The 27,715-nt window shown below is 38.2% G+C and overlaps 1 pseudogene; it reads left to right on the top strand.

The window, feature by feature from the left end:
• LOC121847900 overlaps positions 1–27,715 on the top strand; it is a 581,625-nt pseudogene that overhangs the window by 124,664 nt on the left and 429,246 nt on the right.

The following is a 27,715-nucleotide window of genomic DNA, read 5'->3' on the forward strand; positions in this document are numbered from 1 at the left end:
ACCTGCCATGCTGAAAGAGGTAACATTATAAATACTACCATATAAATACCTGCCATGCTGATGAGGTAACATTATACATATTACCCTATAAATACCAGTTATGCTGATGAGGTAATATTATAAATACTACCATATAAATACCTGCTATGCTGATGAGGTAACATTATACATATTACCCTATAACTACCAGCTATGCTGATGAGGTAACATTATAAATACTACCCTATAAAAACCAACTATCCTGATGGAGGTAACATTATATATATTACCCTATAAATATCTGCCATACTGATGAGGTAACATTTACATATTACCCTATAAATACCTGCTAAGATGATGAGGTAACGTTATAAATACTACCCTATAAATACCTGCTATGCTGATGAGGTAACGTTATAAATACTACCCTATAAATACCTGTCATGCTGATGAGGTAACATTATAAATACTACCCTATAAATACCTGCTATGCTGATGAGGTAACATTATAAATACTACCCTATAAATACCTGCCATGCTGATGAGGTAACATTATAATATTACCCTATAAATACCTGCCATGCTGATGAGGTAACATTATAAATACTACCCTATAAATACCTGCTATGCTGATGAGGTAACATTATAAATACTACCCTATAAAAACCAACTATGCTGATGAGGTAACATTATAAATATTACCCTATAAATACCTGCCATGCTGATGAGGTAACATTATATAAATACAACCCTGATGAATTATAAATACTACCTGCTATGCTGATGAGGTAACATTATAAATACTACCATATAAATACCTGCCATGCTGATGAGGGAACATTATAAATATTACCCTATAAATACCTGCCATGCTGATGAGGTAACATTATAAATACTACCCTATAAATACCTGCTATGCTGATGAGGTAATATTATAAATACTACCATATAAATACCTGCCATGCTGATGAGGTAACATTATACATATTACCCTATAAATACCTGCCATGCTGATGAGGTAACATTATAAATACTACCCTATAAATACCTGCCATGCTGATGAGGTAACATTATAAATACTACCATATAAATACCTGCCATGCTGATGAGGTAACATTATACATATTACCCTATAAATACCAGTTATGCTGATGAGGTAATATTATAAATACTACCATATAAATACCTGCTATGCTGATGAGGTAACATTATACATATTACCCTATAAATACCTGCCATGCTGATGAGGTAACATTATAAATACTACCCTATAAATACCTGCCATGCTGATGAGGTAACATTATACATATTACCCTATAAATACCTGCCATGCTGATGAGGTAACATTATAAATATTACCCTATAAATACCTGCTATGCTGATGAGGTAACATTATAAATACTACCCTATAAATACCTGCTATGCTGATGAGGTAACGTTATAAATACTACCCTATAAATACCTGTCATGCTGATGAGGTAACATTATAAATACTACCCTATAAATACCTGCTATGCTGATGAGGTAACGCTGCTATGCTGATGAGGTAACGTTATAAATACTACCCTATAAATACCCTGCTGATGAGGTAACATTATACATATTACCCTATAAACACCTGCCATGCTGATGAGGTAACATTATACATATTACCCTATAAATACCTGCTATGCTGATGAGGTAACGTTATAAATACTACCCTATAAATACCTGCTATGCTGATGAGGTAACGTTATAAATACTACCCTATAAATACCTGCCATGCTGATGAGGTAACATTATAAATACCACCCTATAAATACCAGCTATGCTGATGAGGTAACATTATAAATACTACCCTATAAAAACCAACTATAAAACATTATACATATTACCCTATAAATACCAACTATGCTGATGAGGTAACATTATAAATACTACCCTATAAATACCTGCTATGCTGATGAGGTAACATTATACATATTACCCTATAAATACCTGCCATGCTGATGACGTAACGTTATAAATACTACCCTATAAATACCTGCTATGCTGATGAGGTAACGTTATAAATACTACCCTATAAATACCTGCTATGCTGATGAGGTAACGTTATAAACACTACCCTATAAATACCTGCTATGCTGATGAGGTAACGTTATAAATACTACCCTATAAATACCTGCCATGCTGATGAGGTAACATTATACATATTACCCTATAAATACCTGCCATGCTGATGAGGTAACATTATAAATATTACCCTATAAATACCTGCCATGCTGATGAGGTAACATTATAAATACTACCCTATAAATACCTGCTATGCTGATGAGGTAACATTATACATATTACCCTATAAATACCTGCCATGCTGATGAGGTAACATTATACATATTACCCTATAAATACCTGCTATGCTGATGAGGTAACATTATAAATACTACCCTATAAATACCTGCTATGCTGATGAGGTAACATTATAAATACTACCCTATAAATACTGATGAGGTAACATTATAAATATTACCCTATAAATACCTGCTGCTGATGAGGTAACATTATAAATACTACCTTATAAATACCAACTATGCTGATGAGGTAACATTATACATATTACCCTATAAATACCTGCTATGCTGATGAGGTAACATTATACATATTACCCTATAAATACCTGCTATGCACATGAGGTAACATTATATATATTACCCTATAAATACCTGCCATGCTGATGAGGTAACATTATAAATACTACCATATAAATACCTGCCATGCTGATGAGGTAACATTATACATATTACCCTATAAATACCAGTTATGCTGATGAGGTAACATTATAAATACTACCCTATGTATACCTGCTATGCTGATGAGGTAACATTATATATATTACCCTATAAATATCTGCCTTATGATGAGATAACCCATATTATAAAATACCTGCTAAGCCGTTATAAATACTACCATATAAATACCTGCTATGCTGATGAGGTAACATTATAAATACTACCCTATAAATACCTGCTATGCTTATGAGGTAATATTATAAATACTACCCTATAAATACCTGCTATGCTGATGAGGTAACATTATAAATACTACCCTATAAATACCTGCCATGCTGATGAGGTAACATTATACATATTACCCTATAAATACCTGCTATGCTGATGAGGTAACATTATACATATTACCCTGTAAATACCTGCCATGCTGATGAGGTAACATTATAAATACTACCCTATAAATACCAGCTATGCTGATGAGGTAACTTTATAAATATTACCCTATAAATACCAGCTATGCTGATGAGGTAACGTTATAAATACTACCCTATAAATACCAACTATGCTGATGAGGTAACATTATACATATTACCCTATAAATACAAACTATGCTGATGAGGTATCATTATAAATACTACCCTATAAATACCTGCCATGCTGATGAGGTAACATTATAAATACCAACTATGCTGATGAGGTAACATTATACATATTACCCTATAAATACAAACTATGCTGATGAGTTATCATTATAAATACTACCCTATAAATACCAGCTATGCTGATGAGGTAACATTATAAATATTACCCTATAAATACCAGCTATGCTGATGAGGTAACGTTATAAATACTACCCTATAAATACCTGCCATGCTGATGAGGTAACATTATACATATTACCCTATAAATACCAGCTATGCTGATGAGGTAACGTTATAAATACTACCCTATAAATACCTGCTATGCTGATGAGGTAACGTTATAAATACTACCCTATAAATACCTGCCATGCTGATGAGGTAACATTATAAATACTACCCTATAAATACCTGCCATGCTGATGAGGTAACATTATACATATTACCCTAGAAATACCAGCTATGCTGATGAGGTAACATTATAAATACTACCCTATAAATACCTGCCATGCTGATGAGGTAACATTATAAATACTACCCTATAAATACCGGCTATGCTGATGAGGTAACGTTATAAATACTACCCTATAAATACCAACTATGCTGATGAGGTAACATTATACATATTACCCTATAAATACCTGCTATGCTGATGAGGTAACGTTATAAATATTACCCTATAAATGCTTGCTATGCTGATGAGGTAACATTATATATACTACCCTATAAATACCTGCCATGCTGATGAGGTAACATTATAAATACTACCCTATAAATACCTGCTATGCTGATGAGGTAACATTATAAATACTACCCTATAAATACCTGCTATGCTGATGAGGTAACATTATAAATACTACCCTATAAATACCTGCTATGCTGATGAGGTAACATTATAAATACTACCCTATAAATACCCTGATAAACATTATACATATTACCCTATAAATACCTGCTATGCTGATGAGGTAACATTATAAATATTACCCTATAAATACCTGCTATGAGGTAACATTATAAATACTACCCTATAAATAACTGCTATGCTGATGAGGTAACATTATAAATATTACCCTATAAATACCTGCCATGCTGATGAGGTAACATTATACATATTACCCTATAAATACCTGCTATGCTGATGAGGTAACATTATAAATACTACCCTATAAATACCTGCTATGCTGATGAGGTAACATTATAAATACTACCCTATAAATACCTGCCATGCTGATGATGGTAACATTATAAATATTACCCTATAAATACCTGCTATGCTGATGAGGTAACATTATAAATACTACCCTATAAATACCAACTAATGAGGGAACATTACACATATTACCCTATAAATTCCTGCTGCTGATGAGGTAACATTATAAATACTACCCTATAAATACCCTGCTGATGAGGTAACATTATACATATTACCCTATAAATACCTGCTGATGAGGTAACATTATAAATACTACCATATAAATACCTGCCATGCTGATGAGGTAACATTATACATATTACCCTATAAATACCAGTTATGCTGATGAGGTAACATTATAAATACTACCCTATGTATACCTGCTATGCTGATGAGGTAACATTATATATATTACCCTATAAATATCTGCCTTACTGATGAGATAACATTATACATATTACCCTATAAATACCTGCTAAGCTGATGAGGTAACGTTATAAATACTACCATATAAATACCTGCTATGCTGATGAGGTAACATTATAAATACTACCCTATAAATACCTGCTATGCTTATGAGGTAATATTATAAATACTACCCTATAAATACCTGCTATGCTGATGAGGTAACATTATAAATACTACCCTATAAATACCTGCCATGCTGATGAGGTAACATTATACATATTACCCTATAAATACCTGCTATGCTGATGAGGTAACATTATACATATTACCCTGTAAATACCTGCCATGCTGATGAGGTAACATTATAAATATTACCCTATAAATACCAACTATGCTGATGAGGTAACATTATACATATTACCCTATAAATACAAACTATGCTGATGAGGTATCATTATAAATACTACCATATAAATACCTGCCATGCTGATGAGGTAACATTATAAATACTACCCTATAAATACCAACTATGCTGATGAGGTAACATTATACATATTACCCTATAAATACAAACTATGCTGATGAGTTATCATTATAAATACTACCCTATAAATACCAGCTATGCTGATGAGGTAACATTATAAATATTACCCTATAAATACCAGCTATGCTGATGAGGTAACGTTATAAATACTACCCTATAAATACCTGCCATGCTGATGAGGTAACATTATACATATTACCCTATAAATACCAGCTATGCTGATGAGGTAACGTTATAAATACTACCCTATAAATACCTGCTATGCTGATGAGGTAACGTTATAAATACTACCCTATAAATACCTGCCATGCTGATGAGGTAACATTATAAATACTACCCTATAAATACCTGCCATGCTGATGAGGTAACATTATACATATTACCCTATAAATACCTGCCATGCTGATGAGGTAACATTATAAATACTACCCTATAAATACCTGCTATGCTGATGAGGTATTATTATAAATACTACCCTATAAATACCTGCTATGCTGATGAGGTAACATTATAAATATTACCCTATAAATACCAGCTATGCTGATGAGGTAACGTTATAAATACTACCCTATAAATACCAACTATGCTGATGAGGTAACATTATACATATTAACCTATAAATACAAACTATGCTGATGAGGTATCATTATAAATACTACCATATAAATACCTGCCATGCTGATGAGGTAACATTATAAATATAACCCTATAAATACCTGCCATGCTGATGAGGTAACATTATTCATATTACCCTAGAAATACCAGCTATGCTGATGAGGTAACATTATAAATACTACCCTATAAATACCTGCCATGCTGATGAGGTAACATTATACATAATACCCTATAAATACCTGCCATGCTGATGAGGTAACATTATAAATACTACCCTATAAATACCTGCCAGGCTGATGAGGTAACATTATACATATTACCCTATAAATACATGCCATGCTGATGAGGTAACATTATACATATTACCCTATAAATACCAGTTATGCTGATGAGGTAACATTATAAACACTACCCTATAAATACCAACTATGCTGATGAGGTAACATTATACATATTACCCTATAAATACAAACTATGCTGATGAGGTATCATTATAAATACTACCATATAAATACCTGCCATGCTGATGAGGTAACATTATACATATTACCCTATAAATACCTGCCATGCTGACGAGGTAACATTATAAATACTACCCTATAAATACCTGCCATGCTGATGAGGTAAATTTCTACATATTACCCTATAAATACCTGCTATGCTGATGAGGTATTATTATAAATATTACCCTATAAATACCAGCTATGCTGATGAGGTAACATTATAAATACTACCCTATAAATACCAACTATGCTGATGAGGTAACATTATACATATTACCCTATAAATACAAACTATGCTGATGAGGTATTATTATAAATATTACCCTATAAATACCTGTCATGCTGATGAGGTAACATTATTCATGTTACCCTATAAATACCAGCTATGCTGATGAGGTAACATTATAAATACTACCCTATAAATACCTGCCATGCTGATGAGGTAACATTATACATATTACCCTATAAATACCTGCCATGCTGATGAGGTAAGATTATAAATACTACCCTATAAATACCTGCCATGCTGATGAGGTAACATTATACATATTACCCTATAAATACCTGCCATGCTGATGAGGTAACATTATACATATTACCCTATAAATACCAGTTATGCTGATGAGGTAACATTATAAATACTACCCTATGAATACCTGCTATGCTGATGAGGTAACATTATAAATACTACCCTATAAATACCTGCTATGCTGATGAGGTAACATTATAAATACTACCCTATAAATACCTGCTATGCTGATGAGGTAACATTATATATACTACCCTATAAATACCTGCCATGCTGATGAGGTAACATTATAAATACTACTTTATATATACCTGCTATGCTGACGAGGTAACGTTATAAATACTACCCTATAAATACCTGCTATGCTGATGAGATAACGTTACAAATACTACCCTATAAATACCTGCTATGCTGATGAGGTAACGTTATAAATACTACCCTATAAATACCAGCTATGCTGATCAGGTAACATAAATACTACCCTATAAATACCTGATATGCTGATGAGGTAACATTATACATATTACCCTATAAATACCAGCTATGCTGATGAGGTAACATTATAAATACTACCCTATAAATACCTGCCATGCTGATGAGGTAACATTATACATATTACCCTATAAATACCTGCCATGCTGATGAGGTAACATTATACATATTACCCTATAAATACCAGTTATGCTGATGAGGTAACATTATAAACACTACCCTATAAATACCAACTATGCTGATGAGGTAACATTATACATATTACCCTATAAATACAAACTATGCTGATGAGGTATCATTATAAATACTACCATATAAATACCTGCCATGCTGATGAGGTAACATTATAAATACTACCCTATAAATACCAGCTATGCTGATGAGGTAACATTATAAATATTACCCTATAAATACCAGCTATGCTGATGAGGTAACGTTATAAATACTACCCTATAAATACCAACTATGCTGATGAGGTAACATTATACATATTACCCTATAAATACAAACTATGCTGATGAGGTATCATTATAAATACTACCATATAAATACCTGCCATGCTGATGAGGTAACATTATACATAATACCCTATAAATACCTGCCATGCTGATGAGGTAACATTATAAATACTACCCTATAAATACCTGCCAGGCTGATGAGGTAACATTATACATATTACCCTATAAATACCTGCCATGCTGATGAGGTAACATTATACATATTACCCTATAAATACCAGTTATGCTGATGAGGTAACATTATAAACACTACCCTATAAATACCAACTATGCTGATGAGGTAACATTATACATATTACCCTATAAATACAAACTATGCTGATGAGGTATCATTATAAATACTACCATATAAATACCTGCCATGCTGATGAGGTAACATTATACATATTACCCTATAAATACCTGCCATGCTGAAGAGGTAACATTATAAATACTACCCTATAAATACCTGCCATGCTGATGAGGTAAATTTCTACATATTACCCTATAAATACCTGCTATGCTGATGAGGTATTATTATAAATATTACCCTATAAATACCAGCTATGCTGATGAGGTAACATTATAAATACTACCCTATAAATACCAACTATGCTGATGAGGTAACATTATACATATTACCCTATAAATACAAACTATGCTGATGAGGTATTATTATAAATATTACCCTATAAATACCTGTCATGCTGATGAGGTAACATTATTCATGTTACCCTATAAATACCAGCTATGCTGATGAGGTAACATTATAAATACTACCCTATAAATACCTGCTATGCTGATGAGGTAACATTATAAATACTACCCTATAAATACCTGCTATGCTGATGAGGTAACGTTATAAATATTACCCTATAAATACTTGCTATGCTGATGAGGTAACATTATATATACTACCCTATAAATACCTGCCATGCTGATGAGGTAACATTATAAATACTGCCCTATAAATACCTGCTATGCTGATGAGGTAACGTTATAAATACTACCCTATAAATACCTGCCATGCTGATGAGGTAACATTATACATATTACCCTATAAATACCTGCCATGCTGACGAGGTAACATTATAAATACTACCCTATAAATACCTGCCATGCTGATGAGGTAAATTTCTACATATTACCCTATAAATACCAGTTATGCTGATGAGGTAACATTATAAATACTACCCTATGAATACCTGCTATGCTGATGAGGTAACATTATAAATACTACCCTATAAATACCTGCCATGCTGATGAGGTAACATTATAAATATAACCCTATAAATACCTGCCATGCTGATGAGGTAACATTATTCATATTACCCTAGAAATACCAGCTATGCTGATGAGGTAACATTATAAATACTACCCTATAAATACCTGCCATGCTGATGAGGTAACATTATACATAATACCCTATAAATACCTGCCATGCTGATGAGGTAACATTATAAATACTACCCTATAAATACCTGCCAGGCTGATGAGGTAACATTATACATATTACCCTATAAATACCTGCCATGCTGATGAGGTAACATTATACATATTACCCTATAAATACCAGTTATGCTGATGAGGTAACATTATAAACACTACCCTATAAATACCAACTATGCTGATGAGGTAACATTATACATATTACCCTATAAATACAAACTATGCTGATGAGGTATCATTATAAATACTACCATATAAATACCTGCCATGCTGATGAGGTAACATTATACATATTACCCTATAAATACCTGCCATGCTGACGAGGTAACATTATAAATACTACCCTATAAATACCTGCCATGCTGATGAGGTAAATTTCTACATATTACCCTATAAATACCTGCTATGCTGATGAGGTATTATTATAAATATTACCCTATAAATACCAGCTATGCTGATGAGGTATTATTATAAATATTACCCTATAAATACCTGTCATGCTGATGAGGTAACATTATTCATGTTACCCTATAAATACCAGCTATGCTGATGAGGTAACATTATAAATACTACCCTATAAATACCTGCCATGCTGATGAGGTAACATTATACATATTACCCTATAAATACCTGCCATGCTGATGAGGTAAGATTATAAATACTACCCTATAAATACCAACTATGCTGATGAGGTAACATTATACATATTACCCTATAAATACAAACTATGCTGATGAGGTATTATTATAAATATTACCCTATAAATACCTGTCATGCTGATGAGGTAACATTATTCATGTTACCCTATAAATACCAGCTATGCTGATGAGGTAACATTATAAATACTACCCTATAAATACCTGCCATGCTGATGAGGTAACATTATACATATTACCCTATAAATACCTGCCATGCTGATGAGGTAAGATTATAAATACTACCCTATAAATACCTGCCATGCTGATGAGGTAACATTATACATATTACCCTATAAATACCTGCCATGCTGATGAGGTAACATTATACATATTACCCTATAAATACCAGTTATGCTGATGAGGTAACATTATAAATACTACCCTATGAATACCTGCTATGCTGATGAGGTAACATTATAAATACTACCCTATAAATACCTGCTATGCTGATGAGGTAACGTTATAAATATTACCCTATAAATACTTGCTATGCTGATGAGGTAACATTATATATACTACCCTATAAATACCTGCCATGCTGATGAGGTAACATTATAAATACTACCCTATAAATACCTGCTATGCTGATGAGGTAACGTTATAAATACTACCCTATAAATACCTGCCATGCTGATGAGGTAACATTATACATATTACCCTATAAATACCTGCCATGCTGACGAGGTAACATTATAAATACTACCCTATAAATACCTGCCATGCTGATGAGGTAAATTTCTACATATTACCCTATAAATACCTGCTATGCTGATGAGGTATTATTATAAATATTACCCTATAAATACCAGCTATGCTGATGAGGTAACATTATAAATACTACCCTATAAATACCAACTATGCTGATGAGGTAACATTATACATATTACCCTATAAATACAAACTATGCTGATGAGGTATTATTATAAATATTACCCTATAAATACCTGTCATGCTGATGAGGTAACATTATTCATGTTACCCTATAAATACCAGCTATGCTGATGAGGTAACATTATAAATACTACCCTATAAATACCTGCCATGCTGATGAGGTAACATTATACATATTACCCTATAAATACCTGCCATGCTGATGAGGTAAGATTATAAATACTACCCTATAAATACCTGCCATGCTGATGAGGTAACATTATACATATTACCCTATAAATACCTGCCATGCTGATGAGGTAACATTATACATATTACCCTATAAATACCAGTTATGCTGATGAGGTAACATTATAAATACTACCCTATGAATACCTGCTATGCTGATGAGGTAACATTATAAATACTACCCTATAAATACCTGCTATGCTGATGAGGTAACGTTATAAATATTACCCTATAAATACTTGCTATGCTGATGAGGTAACATTATATATACTACCCTATAAATACCTGCCATGCTGATGAGGTAACATTATAAATACTACCCTATAAATACCTGCTATGCTGATGAGGTAACGTTATAAATACTACCCTATAAATACCTGCCATGCTGATGAGGTAACATTATAAATACTACCCTATAAATACCAGCTATGCTGATCAGGTAACATAAATACTACCCTATAAATACCTGATATGCTGATGAGGTAACATTATACATATTACCCTATAAATACCAGCTATGCTGATGAGGTAACATTATAAATACTACCCTATAAATACCTGCCATGCTGATGAGGTAACATTATACATAATACCCTATAAATACCTGCCATGCTGATGAGGTAACATTATAAATACTACCCTATAAATCCCTGCCAGGCTGATGAGGTAACATTATACCTATTACCCTATAAATACCTGCCATGCTGATGAGGTAACATTATACATATTACCCTATAAATACCAGTTATGCTGATGAGGTAACATTATAAACATTATAAATACTACCCTATAAATACCAGCTATGCTGATGAGGTAACATTATAAATATTACCCTATAAATACCAGCTATGCTGATGAGGTAACGTTATAAATACTACCCTATAAATACCAACTATGCTGATGAGGTAACATTATACATATTACCCTATAAATACAAACTATGCTGATGAGGTATCATTATAAATACTACCATATAAATACCTGCCATGCTGATGAGGTAACATTATAAATATAACCCTATAAATACCTGCCATGCTGATGAGGTAACATTATTCATATTACCCTAGAAATACCAGCTATGCTGATGAGGTAACATTATAAATACTACCCTATAAATACCTGCCATGCTGATGAGGTAACATTATACATAATACCCTATAAATACCTGCCATGCTGATGAGGTAACATTATAAATACTACCCTATAAATACCTGCCAGGCTGATGAGGTAACATTATACATATTACCCTATAAATACCTGCCATGCTGATGAGGTAACATTATACATATTACCCTATAAATACCAGTTATGCTGATGAGGTAACATTATAAACACTACCCTATAAATACCAACTATGCTGATGAGGTAACATTATACATATTACCCTATAAATACAAACTATGCTGATGAGGTATTATTATAAATATTACCCTATAAATACCTGTCATGCTGATGAGGTAACATTATTCATGTTACCCTATAAATACCAGCTATGCTGATGAGGTAACATTATAAATACTACCCTATAAATACCTGCCATGCTGATGAGGTAACATTATACATATTACCCTATAAATACCTGCCATGCTTATGAGGTAAGATTATAAATACTACCCTATAAATACCTGCCATGCTGATGAGGTAACATTATAATATTACCCTATAAATACCTGCCATGCTGATGAGGTAACATTATACATATTACCCTATAAATACCAGTTATGCTGATGAGGTAACATTATAAATACTACCCTATGAATACCTGCTATGCTGATGAGGTAACATTATAAATACTACCCTATAAATACCTGCTATGCTGATGAGGTAACGTTATAAATATTACCCTATAAATACTTGCTATGCTGATGAGGTAACATTATATATACTACCCTATAAATACCTGCCATGCTGATGAGGTAACATTATAAATACTACCCTATAAATACCTGCTATGCTGATGAGGTAACGTTATAAATACTACCCTATAAATACCTGCCATGCTGATGAGGTAACATTATAAATACTACCCTATAAATACCAGCTATGCTGATCAGGTAACATAAATACTACCCTATAAATACCTGATATGCTGATGAGGTAACATTATACATATTACCCTATAAATACCAACTTTGCTGATGAGGTAACATTATACATATTACCCTATAAATACAAACTATGCTGATGAGGTAACATTATAAATACTACACTATAAATACCTGCCATGCTGATGAGGTAACATTATAAATACTACCCTATAAATACCTGCCATGCTGATGAGGTAACATTATAAATACTACCCAATAAATACCAACGATGCTGATGAGGTAACATTACACATATTACCCTATAAATTCCTGCTATGCTGATGAGGTAACGTTATAAATACTACCCTATAAATACCTGCCACGCTGATGAGGTAACATTATACATATTACCCTATAAATACCAGCTATGCTGATGAGGTAACATTATAAATATTACCCTATAAATACCAGCTATGCTGATGAGGTAACATTATAAATACTACCCTATAAATACCAGCTATGCTGATGAGATAACATTATAAATATTACCCTATAAATACCAGCTATGCTGATGAGGTAAGATGGGAAGCAATGTGAATTATGTTGTGTTTACTAGTGACAAGGCATTCAGGCCAGCCTTCCTGATTTGAACTTTTGTAAACTACATCATAATTCTGTGTGTGTGAATGGTTTTATGAGCATTTATGCGTTTGCATACAGGCAGACCGACCCACAGTATGCATGTGTCAGTGAGGGCATGCAAAGTGGAAGTGACCTCCCCTTTAATGACAATAAAGGAGAGGAGAGTAGAGCAGATCAGTGGTGTCAGATTAGATGTGTCCCTGATAAGAACAGACAGAGACTCAGACCAGGGGGGTCACTCCTTGTTCCGGGAGCTACTGCCCTCCTGCTGAGAGAGAGAGAAAGGGACAGGCGTGTCTCTGACATGGAGTGACACTGAACCCCAGAACCTGTTGTCTGACCACTGTCCAGCTGGAACCTGGTGTCTGGGAACTGTCTTGGACAGGTCCCGTCTGGCATCCTCAGCACTGCATGACCAAATCCAAGCCTGGGCTCAGCTAGATATATTCAGCCACTCTTGGATGACAATGGAAGCTGAATAGAACAGAAAATTCTTCTTCATCATGAAAAACCAGTATGATGCCTTTAGTCACAATAAATAGCATTTTCTATTCAACTTCCATTCTTCTCCCTCCTCAGGGTGACGGTATAAGCAAACACTCCTGCTTTGTGATTGTTTCACACTTTCAAACCATAATATGAATAATAATATGAATAATATTAAATATTGATATATGAATATGAAATATTTGGTCATTTGGCATATAGAGGTCAAACATATACTTACTCCCAACCTTAGTCTGTTCTATTGTCTCCCTCTAACCTTGGTCTGTTCTATTGTCTCCCTCTAACCTTGGTCTGTTCTATTGTCTCTAACCTTAGTCTGTTCTATTTTCTCGCTCTAACCTTGGTCTGTTCTATTGTCTCCCTCTAACCTTGGTCTGTCCTGTTGTCTCCCTCTAACCTTGGTCTGTTCTGTTGTCTCCCTCTAACCTTGGTCTTGTCTATTGTCTCCCTCTAACCTTGGTCTGTTCTGTTGTCTCTAACCTTAGTCTGTTCTATTGTCTCCCTCTGACCTTGGTCTGTTCTGTTGTCTCTAACCTTGGTCTATTATGTTGTCTCTAACCTTGGTCTGTTCTGTTGTCTCCCTCTAACCTTGGTCTGTTCTGTTGTCTCCCTCTAACCCTGGTCTTGTCTATTGTCTCCCTCTAACCTTGGTCTGTTCTGTTGTCTCTAACCTTAGTCTGTTCTATTGTCTCCCTCTGACCTTGGTCTGTTCTGTTGTCTCTAACCTTGGTCTGTTCTGTTGTCTCTAACCTTGGTCTGTTCTGTTGTCTCTAACCTTGGTCTGTTCTGTAGTCTCTAACCTTGGTCTGTTCTGTTGTCTCTAACCTTGGTCTGTTCTGTTGTCTCTAACCTTGGTCTGTTCTGTTGTCTCTAACCTTGGTCTGTTCTGTTGTCTCCCTCTAACCTTGGTCTGTTCTATTGTCTCCCTCTAACCTTGGTCTGTTCTATTGTCTCTAACCTTGATCTGTTCTGTTGTCTCTAACCTTGGTCTGTTCTGTTGTCTGTAACCTTGGTCTGTTCTGTTGTCTCACTCTAACCTTGGTCTGTTCCGTTGTCTACCTCCAACCTTGGTCTGTTCTGTTGTCTCTGTCTAACCTTGGTATGTTCTGTTGTCTCCCTCTAATCTTGGTCTGTTCTATTATCTCTCTAACCCTGGTCTGTTCTGTGGTCTTCCTCAAACCTTGGTCTGTTCTGTTGTCTCTGTCTAACCTTGGTTTGTTCTGTTGTCTCTCTCTAACCTTGGTCTGTTCTATTGTCTCCCTCTAACCTTGGTCTGTTCTGTTGTCTCTAACCTTGGTCTGTTCTGTTGTCTCTAACCTTGGTCTGTTCTGTTGTCTCTAACCTTGGTCTGTTCTGTTGTCTCTCTAACCTTGGTCTGTTCTGTTGTCTCCCTCTAACCTTGGTCTGTTCTATTGTCTCTAACCTTGGTCTGTTCTGTTGTCTCTAACCTTGGTCTGTTCTGTTGTCTCTAACCTTGGTCTGTTCTGTTGTCTCTAACCTTGGTCTGTTCTGTTGTCCTTGGTCTGTTCTCACTCTAACCTTGGTCTGTTCCGTGTCTACCTCCAACCTTGGTCTGTTCTGTTGTCTCTGTCTAACCTTGGTATGTTCTGTTGTCTCCCTCTAATCTTGGTCTGTTCTATTATCTCTCTAACCCTGGTCTGTTCTGTGGTCTTCCTCAAACCTTGGTCTGTTCTGTTGTCTCTGTCTAACCTTGGTTTGTTCTGTTGTCTCTCTCTAACCTTGGTCTGTTCTATTGTCTCCCTCTAACCTTGGTCTGTTCTGTTGTCTCTAACCTTGGTCTGTTCTGTTGTCTCTAACCTTGGTCTGTTCTGTTGTCTCTAACCTTGGTCTGTTCTGTTGTCTCTAACCTTGGCCTGTTCTGTTGTCTCTAACCTTGGTCTGTTCTGTTGTATCTAACCTTGGTCTGTTCTATTGTCTCCCTCTAACCTTGGCCTGTTCTGTTGTCTCTAACCTTGGTCTGTTCTGTTGTATCTAACCTTGGTCTGTTCTATTGTCTCCCTCTAACCTTGGTCTGTTCTGTTGTCTCTAACCTTGATCTGTTCTGTTGTCTCTAACCTTGGTCTGTTCTGTTGTCTCTAACCTTGGTCTGTTCTGTTGTCTCTAACCTTGGCCTGTTCTGTTGTCTCTAACCTTGGTCTGTTCTGTTGTCTCTAACCTTGGTCTGTTCTATTGTCTCTAACCTTGGTCTCTTCTGTTGTCCCCCTCTAACCTTTGCCTGTTCTGTTGTCTCTAACCTTGGTCTGTTCTATTGCCTCTCTCTAACCTTGGTATGTTCTGTTGTCTCCCTCTAACCTTGGTCTGTTCTGTTGTCTCTAACCTTGGTCTGTTCTATTGCCTCTCCCTAACCTTGGTCTGTTCTGTTGTCTCTAACCTTGGTCTGTTCTATTGTCTCTTACCTTGGTCTGTTCTGTTGTCTCTAACCTTGGTCTGTTCTGTTGTCTCTAACCTTGGTCTGTTCTATTGTCTCTTACCTTGGTCTGTTCTGTTGTCTCTAACCTTGGTCTGTTCTGTTGTCTCTAACCTTGGTCTGTTCTATTGTCTCTAACCTTGGTCTGTTCTATTGTCTCTAACCTTGGTCTCTTCTGTTGTCCCCCTCTAACCTTGGTCTGTTCTATTGTCTCTAACCTTGGTCTGTTCTGTTGTCTCCCTAACCTTGGTCTGTTCTGTTGTCTCCTCTAACCTTGGTCTGTTCTGTTGTCTCCTCTAACCTTGGTCTGTTCTGTTGTCTCTAACCTTGGTCTGTTCTATTGTCTCCCTCTAACCTTGGTCTGTTCTGTTGTCTCTAAACCTTGGTCTGTTCTGTTGTCTCTAACCTTGGTCTGTTCTGTTGTCTCTAACCTTGGCCTGTTCTGTTGTCTCTAACCTTGGTCTGTTCTGTTGTCTCTAACCTTGGTCTGTTAACTCTAACTTTGGTCTGTTCTGTTGTCTCTAACCTTGGTCTGTTCTGTTGTCTCTAACCTTGGTCTGTTCTGTCTGTTCTGTTGTCTCTAACCTTGGTCTGTTCTGTTGTCTCTAACCTTGGTCTGTTCTTTGTCTGTCTCTAACCTTGGTCTGTTCTGTTGTCTCTAACCTTGGTCTGTTCTGTTGTCTCCCTCTAACCTTGGTCTGTTCTATTGTCTCCCTCTAACCTTGGTCTGTTCTATTGTCTCTAACCTTGATCTGTTCTGTTGTCTCTAACCTTGGTCTGTTCTGTTGTCTGTAACCTTGGTCTGTTCTGTTGTCTCACTCTAACCTTGGTCTGTTCCGTTGTCTACCTCCAACCTTGGTCTGTTCTGTTGTCTCTGTCTAACCTTGGTATGTTCTGTTGTCTCCCTCTAATCTTGGTCTGTTCTATTATCTCTCTAACCCTGGTCTGTTCTGTGGTCTTCCTCAAACCTTGGTCTGTTCTGTTGTCTCTGTCTAACCTTGGTTTGTTCTGTTGTCTCTCTCTAACCTTGGTCTGTTCTATTGTCTCCCTAACCTTGGTCTGTTCTGTTGTCTCTAACCTTGGTCTGTTCTGTTGTCTCTAACCTTGGTCTGTTCTGTTGTCTCCTCTAACCTTGGCCTGTTCTGTTGTCTCTAACCTTGGTCTGTTCTGTTGTATCTAACCTTGGTCTGTTCTATTGTCTCCCTAACCTTGGTCTGTTCTGTTGTCTCTAACCTTGGTCTGTTCTGTTGTATCTAACCTTGGTCTGTTCTATTGTCTCTCTAACCTTGGTCTGTTCTGTTGTCTGTGGTCTGTTCTGTTGTCTCTAACCTTGGTCTGTTCTGTTGTCTCTAACCTTGGTCTGTTCTGTTGTCTCTAACCTTGGTCTGTTCTGTTGTCTCTAACCTTGGTCTGTTCTGTTGTCTCTAACCTTGGTCTGTTCTGTTGTCTCTAACCTTGGTCTGTTCTATTGTCTCTAACCTTGGTCTGTTCTGTTGTCTGGTCTGTTCTGTTGTCTCTAACCTTGGTCTGTTCTATTGTCCTCTCTCTAACCTTGGTCTGTTCTGTTGTCTCCCTCTAACCTTGGTCTGTTCTGTTGTCTCTAACCTTGGTCTGTTCTATTGCCTCTCCCTAACCTTGGTCTGTTCTGTTGTCTCTAACCTTGGTCTGTTCTATTGTCTCTTAACCTTGGTCTGTTCTGTTGTCTCTAACCTTGGTCTGTTCTGTTGTCTCTAACCTTGGTCTGTTCTATTGTCTCTTAACCTTGGTCTGTTCTGTTGTCTCTAACCTTGGTCTGTTCTGTTGTCTCTAACCTTGGTCTGTTCTATTGTCTCTAACCTTGGTCTGTTCTATTGTCTCTAACCTTGGTCTCTTCTGTTGTCCCCCTCTAACCTTGGTCTGTTCTATTGTCTCTCTCTAACCTTGGTCTGTTCTGTTGTCTCCCTCTAACCTTGGTCTGTTCTATTGTCTCTCTCTAACCTTGGTCTGTTCTGTTGTCTCCCTCTAACCTTGGTCTGTTCTATTGTCTCTAACCTTGGTCTGTTCTATTGTCTCCCTCTAACCTTGGTCTGTTCTGTTGTCTCTAACCTTGGTCTGTTCTGTTGTCTCTAACCTTGGCCTGTTCTGTTGTCTCTAACCTTGGCCTGTTCTGTTGTCTCTAACCTTGGTCTGTTCTGTTGTCTCTAACCTTGGTCTGTTATATTGTCTCTAACTTTGGCCTGTTCTGTTGTCTCTAACCTTGGTCTGTTCTGTTGTCTCTAACCTTGGTCTGTTATATTGTCTCTAACTTTGGCCTGTTCTGTTGTCTCTAACCTTGGTCTGTTCTGTGGTCTTCCTCTAACCTTGGTCTGTTCTGTTGTCTCCCTCTAACCTTGGTCTGTTCTATTGTCTCTAACCTTGGTCTGTTCTGTTGTCTCTAACATTGGTCTGTTCTATTGTCTCCCTCTAACCATGTTCTGTTCTATTATCTCTCTAACCTTGGTCTGTTCTGTGGTCTTCCTCTAACCTTGGTCTGTTCTGTTGTCTCTGTCTAACCTTGGTATGTTCTGTTGTCTCTCTCTAACCTTGGTCTGTTCTGTTGTCTCTAACCTTGGTCTGTTATATTGTCTCTAACCTTGGTCTGTTCTGTTGTCTCTAACCTTGGTCTGTTCTGTTGTCTCCCTCTAACCTTGGTCCCTTCTGTTGTCCCCCTCTAACCTTGGCCTGTTCTGCTGTCTCTAACCTTGGTCTGTTCTATTGTCTCTCTAACCCTGGTCTGTTCTTTTGTCTCTCTAACCTTGGTCTGTTCTATTGTCTCTCTAACCTTGGTCTGTTCTGCTGTCTCTCTAACCTTGGTCTGTTCTGATGTCTCCCTCTAACCTTGGTCTGTAATGTTGTCTCTAACCTTGGTCTGTAATGTTGTCTCTAACCTTGGTCTGTTCTGTTGTCTCTAACCTTGGTCTGTTCTGTTGTCTCTAACCTTGGTCTATTCTATTGTCTCACTCTAACCTTGGTCTTTTTTGTTGTCTCCCTCTAACCTTGGTCTGTTCTGTTGTCTCCCTCTAACCATGGTCTGTTCTGTTGTCTCTCTAACCTTGGTCTGTTCTGTTGTCTCTGTCTAACCTTGGTATGTTCTGTTGTCTCTGTCTAACCTTGGTCTGTTCTGTTGTCTCTAACCTTGGCCTGTTCTGTTGTCTCTAACCTTGGCCTGTTCTGTTGTCTCTAACCTTGGTCTGTTCTGTTGTCTCTAACCTTGGTCTGTTATATTGTCTCTAACTTTGGTCTGTTCTGTTGTCTCTAACCTTGGTCTGTTCTATTGTCTCTAACCTTGGTCTGTTCTGTTGTCTCCCTCTAACCTTGGTCTCTTCTGTTGTCCCCCTCTAACCTTGGCCTGTTCTGCTGTCTCTAACCTTGGTCTGTTATATTGTCTCTCTCTAACCTTGGTCTGTTCTGTTGTCTCCCTCTAACCTTGGTCTCTTCTGTTGTCCCCCTCTAACCTTGGTCTGTTCTATTGTCTCTAACCTTGGTCTGTTCTGTTGTCTCCCTCTAACCTTGGTCTCTTCTGTTGTCCCCCTCTAACCTTGGTCTGTTCTATTGTCTCTAACCTTGGTCTGTTCTGTTGTCTCTAACCTTGGTCTGTTCTATTGTCTCTTACCTTGGTATGTTCTGTTGTCTCTAACATTGGTCTGTTCTATTGTCTCCCTCTAACCTTGGTCTGTTCTATTGTCTCTCTAACCTTGCTCTGTTCTGTTGTCTCTCTCTAACCTTGGTCTGTTATGTTGTCTCCCTCTAACCTTGGTCTGTTCTATTGTCTCTAACCTTGGTCTGTTCTGTTGTCTCTCTCTAACCTTGGCCTGTTCTGTTGTCTCCCTCTAACCTTGGTCTGTAATGTTGTCTCTAACCTTGGTCTGTTCTGTTGTCTCTAACCTTGGTCTGTTCTGTTGTCTCTAACCTTGGTCAATTCTATTGTCTCCCTCTAACCATGGTCTGTTCTGTTGTCTCTCTAACCTCGGTCTGTTCTGTTGTCTCCCTCTAACCTTGGTCTGTTCTGTTGTCCCCCTCTAACCTTGGTCTGTTCTGTTGTCTCCCTCTAATTATGGTCTGTTCTATTGACCCTCTAACCTTGGTCTGTTCTATTGTCTCAGTATCAGGTCTGTTCTGTTGTCTCCTTCTAACCTTGGTCTGTTCTGTTGCCTCCCTCTAACCTTGGTCTGTTCTGTTGTCCCTGTCTAAGCTTGGTCAGGTCTGTTGTCTCCCTCTAACCTTGGTCCGTTCTGTTGTCTCTAACCTTGGTCTGTAATGTTGTCTCTAACCTTGGTCTGTTTTGTTGTCTCTAACCTTGGTCTGTTCTGTTGTCTCTCTCTAACCTTGGTCTGTTCTGTTGTCTCGCTCTAACCTTGGTCTGTTCTGTTGTCCCTGTCTAAGCTTGGTCAGGTCTGTTGTCTCCCTCTAACCTTGGTCTGTTCTGTTGTCTCTAACCTTGGTCTGTAATGTTGTCTCTAACCTTGGTCTGTTTTGTTGTCTCTAACCTTGGTCTGTTCTGTTGTCTCCCTCTAACCTTGGTCTGTTCTATTGTCTCCCTTCAACCTTGGTCTGTTCTATTGTCTCCCTCTAACCTTGGTCTGTTCTGTTGTCTCCCTCTAACCTTGGTCTGTTCTATTGTCTCGCTCTAACCTTGGTCTGTTCTGTTGTCTCCCTCTAACCTTGGTCTGTTCTATTGTCTCCCTCTAACCTTGGTCTGTTCTGTTGTCTCGCTCTAACCTTGGTCTGTTCTGTTGTCTCTCTCTAACCTTGGTCTGTTCTGTTGTCTCCCTCTAACCATGGTCTGTTCTATAGTCTCTAACCTTGGTCTGTTATGTTGCCTCCCTCTAACCTTGGTCTGTTCTGTTGTCCCTGTCTAACCTTGGTCAGGTCTGTTGTCTCCCTCTAACCTTGGTCTGTTCTGTTGTCTCTAACGCTGGTCTGTAATGTTGTCTCTAACCTTGGTCTGTTTTGTTGTCTCTAACCTTGGTCTGTTCTATTGTCTCTAACCTTAGTCTGTTCTATTGTCTCCCTCTAACCTTGGTCTGTTCTGTTGTCTCCCTCTAACCTTGGTCTGTTCTGTTGTCTCCCTCTAACCTTGGTCTGTTCTGTGTTCTTCCTCTAACCTTGGTCTGTTCTGTTGTCTCCAACCTTGGTCTGTTCTGTGGTCTCCCTCTAACCTTGGTCTGTTCTGTTGTCTCCAACCTTGGTCTGTTCTGCTGTCTCTGTCTAACCTTGGTATGTTCTATTGTCTCCCTCTAATTATGATTTGTTCTATTGTCCTTCTAACCTTGGTCTGTTCTATTGTCTCAGTATCAGGTTTGTTATATTGTCTCCTCTATTCTTGGTCTGTTCTATTGACCCTCTAACCTTGGTCTGTTCTATTGTCTCAGTATCAGGTCTGTTCTGTTGTCTCCTAACCTTGGTCTGTTCTGTTGTCTCCCTCTAACCTTGGTCTGTTCTGTTGTCTCTCTCTAACCCTGGTCTGTTCTGTTGTCTCTAACCTTGTCTGTTCTGTTTTCTCTCTCTAACCTTGGTCTGTTCCATTTTCTCTCTCTAACCTTGGTCTGTTCTATTGTCTCTAACCTGTTCTGGTCTGTTCCATTTTCTCTCTCTAACCTTGGTCTGTTCTGTTGTCTCTAACCTTGGTCTGTTCTGTTGTCTCTAACCTTGGTCTGTTCTATTGTCTCTAACCTTGGTCTGTTCTTTTCTAACCTTGGTCTGTTCTATTGTCTCTAACCTTGGTCTGTTCTATTGTCTCTAACCTTGGTCTGTTCTATTGTCTCTAACCTTGGTCTGTTCCATTTTCTCTAACCTTGGTCTGTTCTATTGTCTCTAACCTTGGTCTGTTCTGTTGTCTCTAACCTTGGTCTGTTCTTTTGTCTCTAACCTTGGTCTGTTCTATTGTCTCTAACCTTGGTCTGTTCTGTTGTCTCTAACCTTGGTCTGTTCTATTGTCTCTAACCTTGGTCTGTTCTGTTGTCTCTAACCTTGGTCTGTTCTGTTGTCTCTAACCTTGGTCTGTTCTATTGTCTCTAACCTTGGTCTGTTCTATTGTCTGTTACCTTGGTATGTTCTATTTTCTCAAACCTTGGTCTGTTCTATTGTCTTCCTCTAACCTTGGTCTGTTCTATTGTCTCTAACCTTGGTCTGTTCTATTGTCTCTAACCTTGGTCTGTTCTATTGTCTCTTAACCTTGGTATGTTCTATTTTCTCAAACATTGGTCTGTTCTATTGTCTCCCTTTAACCTTGGTCTGTTCTATTGTCTCTCTAACCTTGGTCTGTTCTATTGTCTCCCTCTAACCTTGGTCTGTTCTGTGTCTCTCTAACCTTGGTCTGTTCTTGGTTGTCTCTTTAACCTTGGTCTGTTCTGTTGTCTCTCTCTAACCTTGGTCTGTTCTGTTGTCTCCTCTAACCTTGGTCTGTTCTGTTGTCTCTAACCTTGGTCTGTTCTGTTGTCTCTAACCTTGGTCTGTTCTGTTGTCTCACTCTAACCTTGGTCTTTTTTGTTGTCTCCCTCTAACCATGGTCTGTTCTGTTGTCTCTAACCTTGGTCTGTTCTTTTGTCTCCCTCTAACCTTGGTCTGTTCTGTTGTCTCTAACCTTGGTCTGTTATGTTGTCTCTAACCTTGGTCTGTTCTTTTGTCTCCCTCTAACCTTGGTCTGTTCTGTTGTCTCTAACCTTGGTCTGTAATGTTGTCTCTAACCTTGGTCTGTAATGTTGTCTCTAACCTTGGTCTGTTCTGTTGTCTCTAATCTTGGTCTGTTCTGTTGTCTCTAACCTTGGTCTATTCTATTGTCTCACTCTAACCTTGGTCTTTTCTGTTGTCTCCCTCTAACCTTGGCCTGTTCTGTTGTCTCTAACCTTGGTCTATTCTATTGTCTCACTCTAACCTTGGTCTTTTTTGTTGTCTCCCTCTAACCTTGGTCTGTTCTGTTGTCTCCCTCTAACCTTGGTCTGTTCTGTTGTCCCTGTCTAACCTTGGTCAGGTCTGTTGTCTCCCTCTAACCTTGGTCTGTTCTGTTGTCTCTAACCTGGTCTGTAATGTTGTCTCTAACCTTGGTCTGTTCTTTTGTCTCCCTCTAACCTTGGTCTGTTCTATTGTCTCCCTCTAACCTTGGTCTGTTCTGTTGTCTCTAACCTTGGTCTGTAATGTTGTCTCTAACCTTGGTCTGTTCTGTTGTCTCCCTCTAACCTTGGTCTGTTCTGTTGTCTCTAACCTTGGTCTGTTCTGTTGTCTCTAACCTTGGTCTGTTCTATTGTCTCTAACCTTGGTCTGTTCTGTTGTCTCTAACCTTGGTCTGTTGTTGTCTCTAACCTTGGTCTGTAATGTTGTCTCTAACCTTGGTCTGTTCTGTTGTCTCTAACCTTGGTCTGTTCTGTTGTCTCTAACCTTGGTCTGTTCTGTTGTCTCACTCTAACCTTGGTCTGTTCTGTTGTCTCCCTCTAACCATGGTCTGTTCTGTTGTCTCTCTAACCATGGTCTGTTCTGTTGTCTCCCTCTAACCTTGGTCTGTTCTGTTGTCTCCAACCTTGGTCTGTTCTGTTGTCTCCCTCTAACCATGGTCTGTTCTGTTGTCTCCCTCTAACCTTGGTCTGTTCTGTTGTCTCTCTCTAACCTTGGTCTGTTCCATTTTCTCTCTCTAACCTTGGTCTGTTCTGTTGTCTCTAACCTTGGTCTGTTCTGTTGTCTCTAATCTTGGTCTGTTCTGTTGTCTCTAACCATGGTCTGTTCTGTTGTCTTCCTCTAACCTTGGTCTGTTCTGTTGTCTCTAACCTTGGTCTGTTCTGTTGTCTCTAACCTTGGTCTGTTCTGTTGTCTCTAACCTTGGTCTGTTCTGTTGTCTCTAACCTTGGTCTGTTCTGTTGTCTCTAACCTTGGTCTGTTCTGTTGTCTCTAACCTTGGTCTGTTCTGTTGCTCTCTCTAACCTTGGTCTGTTCTGTTGTCTCTAACCTTGGTCTGTTCTGTTGTCTCCCTCTAACCTTGGTCTGTTCTGTTGTCTCCCTCTAACCTTGGTCTGTTCTGTGTTCTTCTCTAACCTTGGTCTGTTCTGTTGTCTCCAACCTTGGTCTGTTCTGTGGTCTCCCTCTAACCTTGGTCTGTTCTGTTGTCTCCAACCTTGGTCTGTTCTGCTGTCTCTGTCTAACCTTGGTATGTTCTATTGTCTCCCTCTAATTATGATTTGTTCTATTGTCCTTCTAACCTTGGTCTGTTCTATTGTCTCAGTATCAGGTTTGTTATATTGTCTCCCTCTATTCTTGGTCTATTCTATTGACCCTCTAACCTTGGTCTGTTCTATTGTCTCAGTATCAGGTCTGTTCTGTTGTCTCCTAACCTTGGTCTGTTCTGTTGTCTCCCTCTAACCTTGGTCTGTTCTGTTGTCTCTCTCTAACCCTGGTCTTGTCTATTGTCTCTAACCTTAGTCTGTTCCATTTTCTCTCTCTAACCTTGGTCTGTTCCATTTTCTCTCTCTAACCTTGGTCTGTTCTATTGTCTCTAACCTTGGTCTGTTCCATTTTCTCTCTCTAACCTTGGTCTGTTCTATTGTCTCTAACCTTGGTCTGTTCTATTGTCTCTAACGTTGGTCTGTTCTATTGTCTCTAACCTTGGTCTGTTCCATTTTCTCTCTCTAACCTTGGTCTGTTCTATTGTCTCTAACCTTGGTCTGTTCTATTGTCTCTAACCTTGGTCTGTTCTATTGTCTCTAACCTTGGTCTGTTCCATTTTCTCTCTCTAACCTTGGTCTGTTCTATTGTCTCTAACCTTGGTCTGTTCTATTGTCTCTAACCTTGGTCTGTTCCATTTTCTCTCTCTAACCTTGGTCTGTTCTATTGTCTCTAACCTTGGTCTGTTCTATTGTCTCTAACCTTGGTCTGTTCTATTGTCTCTAACCTTGGTCTGTTCTATTGTCTCTAACCTTGGTCTGTTCCATTTTCTCTCTCTAACCTTGGTCTGTTCTATTGTCTCTAACCTTGGTCTGTTCTATTGTCTCTTACCTTGGTATGTTCTATTTTCTCAAACATTGGTCTGTTCTATTGTCTTCCTCTAACCTTGGTCTGTTCTATTGTCTCTCTAACCTTGGTCTGTTCTATTGTCTCTCTAACCTTGGTCTGTTCTATTGTCTCTTACCTTGGTATGTTCTATTTTCTCAAACATTGGTCTGTTCTATTGTCTCCCTTTAACCTTGGTCTGTTCTATTGTCTCTCTAACCTTGGTCTGTTCTATTGTCTCCCTCTAACCTTGGTCTGTTCTATTGTCTCTCTAACCTTGGTCTGTTCTATTGTCTCTTTAACCTTGGTCTGTTCTGTTGTCTCTCTCTAACCTTGGTCTGTTATGTTGTCTCCCTCTAACCTTGGTCTGTAATGTTGTCTCTAACCTTGGTCTGTTCTGTTGTCTCTAACCTTGGTCTATTCTATTGTCTCACTCTAACCTTGGTCTTTTTTGTTGTCTCCCTCTAACCATGGTCTGTTCTGTTGTCTCTAACCTTGGTCTGTTCTTTTGTCTCCCTCTAACCTTGGTCTGTAATGTTGTCTCTAACCTTGGTCTGTTTTGTTGTCTCTAACCTTGGTCTGTTCTTTTGTCTCCCTCTAACCTTGGTCTGTAATGTTGTCTCTAACCTTGGTCTGTTCTGTTGTCTCTAATCTTGGTCTGTTCTGTTGTCTCTAACCTTGGTCTAATCTATTGTCTCACTCTAACCTTGGTCTTTTCTGTTGTCTCCCTCTAACCTTGGCCTGTTCTGTTGTCTCTAACCTTGGTCTATTCTGTTGTCTCACTCTAACCTTGGTCTTTTTTGTTGTCTCCCTCTAACCTTGGTCTGTTCTGTTGTCTCCCTCTAACCTTGGTCTGTTCTGTTGTCTGTCTAACCTTGGTCAGGTCTGTTGTCTCCTCTAACCTTGGTCTGTTCTGTTGTCTCTAACCTGGTCTGTAATGTTGTCTCTAACCTTGGTCTGTTCTTTTGTCTCCCTCTAACCTTGGTCTGTTCTATTGTCTCTAACCTTGGTCTGTTCTGTTGTCTCTAACCTTGGTCTGTTCTGTTGTCTCTAACCTTGGTCTGTAATGTTGTCTCTAACCTTGGTCTGTTCTGTTGTCTCTAACCTTGGTCTGTTCTGTTGTCTCTAACCTTGGTCTGTTCTGTTGTTCTCTAACCTTGGTCTGTTCTGTTGTCTCACTCTAACCTTGGTCTGTTCTGTTGTCTCCCTCTAACCATGGTCTGTTCTGTTGTCTCTCTAACCATGGTCTGTTCTGTTGTCTCCCTCTAACCTTGGTCTGTTCTGTTGTCTCCAACCTTGGTCTGTTCTGTTGCCTCCCTCTAACCATGGTCTGTTCTGTTGTCTCCCTCTAACCATGGTCTGTTCTGTTGTCTCCCTCTAACCTTGGTCTGTTCTGTTGTCTCTCTCTAACCTTGGTCTGTTCCATTTTCTCTCTCTAACCTTGGTCTGTTCTGTTGTCTCTAACCTTGGTCTGTTCTGTTGTCTCTAATCTTGGTCTGTTCTGTTGTCTCTAACCATGGTCTGTTCTGTTGTCTTCCTCTAACCTTGGTCTGTTCTGTTGCCTCTAACCTTGGTCTGTTCTGTTGTCTCTAACCTTGGTCTGTTCTGTTGTCTCTCTCTAACCTTGGTCTGTTCTGTTGCTCTCTCTAACCTTGGTCTGTTCTGTTGTCTCTAACCTTGGTCTGT

Source organism: Oncorhynchus tshawytscha, linkage group LG12 (genome assembly GCF_018296145.1).
Source record: "Oncorhynchus tshawytscha isolate Ot180627B linkage group LG12, Otsh_v2.0, whole genome shotgun sequence".
NCBI lineage: Eukaryota > Metazoa > Chordata > Actinopteri > Salmoniformes > Salmonidae > Oncorhynchus > Oncorhynchus tshawytscha.